At 47.9% G+C, this 3,804-nt stretch overlaps 1 pseudogene; it reads right to left on the reverse strand.

Moving 5' to 3' along the window:
• LOC121288409 overlaps window positions 1–3,525 on the reverse strand; it is a 9,202-nt pseudogene extending 5,677 nt beyond the window's left edge.
• Window positions 3,526–3,804: the final 279 nt, after the last annotated feature.

Here is a 3,804-nt window from a genome sequence, read left to right on the forward strand (position 1 = left end):
TGCTGTTGTTGCTGCTGTTCCTATTGCTGCTAATGCTGTTGCTGCTGTTCCTATTGCTGCTAATGCTGTTGCTGCTGTTCCTGTTGCTGTGGTTCCTGCTGCTGTTGCTGTTCCTGCTGCTGTTGCTGTTCCTGTTGCTGTTCCGGCTCTTGTTGCTACTGCTACAATTTTGCGGTTGTTGCTCCTAATGCTGTTGCTGTTCCTGTTGCTGCTGTTGCTGCTGTTGTTGCTGCTGTAGATGTTATTCCTATTGATGCTGTTATTGTTGCTTTTCCTATTATTGCTGAAGCTGTCACTGTTGCTGTTGCTGCTGTTGCTGTCGCCACTGCATTGCTCTTGTTGCTGCTGTTTCTGCTGCTGTTGCAGCTGCTGCTGCTACAATTGATGCTGCTATTTTTGCTGTTCCTATTGTTATTATTGCTGATGTTATTGCTGCTGTTGTTACTGTGCCTGTTCCTGCAGTTCCAGCTGCAGCTGCTGTTGCTGTTGTTCTTGTTGCTGATGTCGCTGTTGCTATTTCTGCTGTTAATGCTGCTGCTGTGGTTCCACTTGCTGCGGTTTCTCCTGCTGTTGCTGCTGTTGATTTTTCTGCGATTGATGCTGCTGTAATGTTCCTATTGTTGCTGTTGCTGCTGTTGTTGCTGTTCCAGCTGCAGCTTTTATTCCTCTTGCTGGTGTTGCAGCTTTGGCTGTTATTTTTGCTGTTGCTGTTGCTGCTGATGCTGTTGCTGTTGCTGCTGCTGTTGCTCTTGTTGCTGTTCCTGTTGCTGTTGCTGTTGCTGTTCTTGTTGCTGTTCCGGCTGTTGTTGCTACTGCTACAATTGCTGCGGTTGTTGCTCCTAATGCTGTTGCTGTACCTGTTGCTGCTGTTGCTGCTGTTGTTGCTGCTGTAGATTTTCCTACTGCTGCTGTTATTGTTGCTTTTCCCATTGTTGCTTATGCTGTCACTGTTGCTGTTGCTGCTGTTGCTGTCGACACTGCGGTTGCTCTTGTTGCTGCTGTTGCTGCTGATGTTGCAGCTGCTGCTGCTACAATTGATGCTGCCGTTTTTGCTGTTCCTATTGTTATTATTGCTGATGTTATTGCTGCTGTTGTTACTGTTCCTGTTGCTGCTGTTCCAGGTGCAGCTGCTGTTGCTGTTGTTCTTGCTGCTGATGTCGCTGCTGCTATTTCTGCTGTTAATGCTGCTGCTGTGGTTCACCTTGCTTCTTTTGCTCCTGCTGTTGGTGCTTTTGCTGTTTCTGCAATTGATGCTGCAGTAATGTTCCTATGGTTGCTGTTGTTGCTGCTGCTGCTGTTGCTGCTGTTGTTGCTATTCCTGCTGCATCTTTTGTTCCACTTCCTGGTTTTGCAGCTTTGGCTGTTATTGTTGCTCTTGCTGTTGCTGCTGATGCTGTTGCTGCTGCTGTTGCTCTTGTTGCTGTTCCTGTTGCTGTTGTTATTGCTGTTCCTGTTGTCACAATTGCTGCTGCTGCTGTTATGCTGCTGTTGCTGTTGCTGCTGTTGCTGTTACAATTCTTTTAGCTCATGTTGCTGCTGTTGTTGCTACTGTTCCGATTGCTGCTAATGCTGTTGCTGCTGTTCCTGTTGCTGTTATTCCTGCTGCTGTTGCTATTCCTGCTGCTGTTGCTGTTCCTGTTGCTGTTCCTGCTATTGTTGCTCCTGCTACAATTGCTGCGGTTGTTGCTCCTAATGCTGTTGCTGTTCCTGTTGCTGCTGTTGCTGCTGTCGTTGCTGTTCCTGCTGCAACTTTTGTTCCTCTTGCTGGTGTTGCATCTTTGGCTGTTATTGTTGCTCTTGCTGTTGCTGCTGGTGCTGCTGCTGTTGCTGCTGCTGCTGCTACAATCGCTGGTGCTATTTTTGGTATTCAAGTTGCTGTTATTGCTGATGCTGTTGCTGCTGTTCCGGCTGCAGCTGCTGTTGCTGTTGCTGTTGCTGCTGCTGTTGCTGCTGCAGCTTTTCTTGCTTTTGCTGTTTCTGCTGTTGCTGGTTCAGCTGTTGATGCTGCTGTTGCTGTTCCTATTGTTACTGTTGTTGCTGCTGCTTTTGTGGCTGCTGTTATTGCTGTTCCTGTTGCTGCTGTTGTTCCAGTTGCTGCTGTTGCAGCTTTGGCTGTTATTGTTGCTCTTGCTGTTGCTGCTGATGCTGTTGCTGCTGTTGCTGCTGTTCCTGTTGCTGCTGTTGTTGCTGTTCGTGTTGATGCTGCAGATTTGACTGTTATTGTTGCTCTTGCTTTTGCTGCTGCTGTAGCTGCACCTGTTGCTTCTGTTGCTGTTGCTGCTGCTGTTGCAGCTGCAGCTTTTCTTGCTTTTGCTGTTTCTGCTGTTGCTGTTTCAGCTGTTGCTGCTGCTGTTGCTCTTCCTGCTGCTCTTGCTGTTCCTGCTGTTGTTGCTACTGCTACAATTGCTGCGGTTGTTGCTCCTAATGCTGTTGCTGTTCCTGTTCCTGCTGTTGCTGCTGCTGTTGCTTCTGTAGATGCTGTTCCTATTGCTGCTGTTATTGTTGCTTTTCCTATTGCTGCTGATGCTGTCGCTGTTGCTGTTGCTGTCGCTTCTGCTGTTGCTCTTGTTGCTGCTGTTGCTGCTGCTATTTCTGCTGTTAATGCTGCTGCTCTGGTTCCACTTGCTGCTGTTGCTCCTGCTGTTGGTGCTTTTGCTGTTTTGCGATTGATGCTGCTGTAATTTTCCTATTGTTGCTGTTGTTGCTGCTTCTGCTTTTGCTGCTGCTGTTGTTGCTGTTGCTGCTGCAGCTTTTGTTCCTCTTGCTGGTGTTGGTTCTTTGGCTGTTATTGTTGCTCTTGCTGTTGCTGCTGATGCTGTTGCTGTTGCTGCTGCTGTTGCTCTTGTTGCTGTTCCTGTTGCTGTTGCTATTGCTGTTCCTGTTGCAGTTGCTGCTGCTGCTGTTATGCTGCTGTTGCTGTTGCTGCTGCTGCTGTTACGATTCCTTTTGCTCATGTTGCTGCTGTTGTTGCTGCTGTTCCTATTGCTGCTAATGCTGTTGCTGCTGTTCCTGTTGCTGTGGTTCCTGCTGCTGTTGCTGTTCCTGTTGCTGTTGCTGTTCCTGTTGCTGTTCCGGCTGTTGATGCTACTGCTACAAATGCTGCGGTTGTTGCTCCTAATGCTGTTGCTGTTCCTGTTGCTGCTGTTGCTGCTGTTGTTGCTGCTGTAGATGTTGTTCCTATTGATGCTGTTATTGTTGCTTTTCCAATTGTTGCTTATGCTGTCGCTGTTGCTGTTGCTGCTGTTGCTGTCACCACTGTGGTTGCTCTTGTTGCTGCTGTTGCTGCTGCTGTTGCAGCTGCTGCTGCTACAATTGATGCTGCTGTTTTTGCTGTTCCTATTGTTATTATTGCTGATGTTATTGCTGCTGTTGTTACTGTTCCTGTTCCTGCTGTTCCAGCTGCAGCTGCTGTTGCTGTTGTTCTTGCTGCTGATGTCGCTGTTGCTATTTCTGCTGTTAATGCTGCTGCTGTGGGTCAACTTGCTGCTGTTGCTCCTGCTGTTGTTGCTGTTGCTGTTTCTGCAATTGATGCTGCTGTAATGTTCATATTGTTGCTGTTGTTGCTGCTGCTGCTGTTGTTGCTATTCCTGCTGCAGCGTTTGTTCCTCTTCCTGGTGTTGCAGCTTTGGCTGTTATTGTTGCTCTTGCTGTTGCTGCTGATGCTGTTGCTGTTGCTGCTCCTGTTGCTCTTGTTGCTGTTCCTGTTGCTGTTGTTATTGCTGTTCCTGTTGTCACAATTGCTGCTGCTGCTGTTATGCTGCTGTTGCTGCTGCTGCTGTTGCTGTTACGATTCTTTTAGCTCAT

This window comes from Carcharodon carcharias, chromosome 15 (genome assembly GCF_017639515.1).
Source record: "Carcharodon carcharias isolate sCarCar2 chromosome 15, sCarCar2.pri, whole genome shotgun sequence".
NCBI classification, from domain to species: domain Eukaryota; kingdom Metazoa; phylum Chordata; class Chondrichthyes; order Lamniformes; family Lamnidae; genus Carcharodon; species Carcharodon carcharias.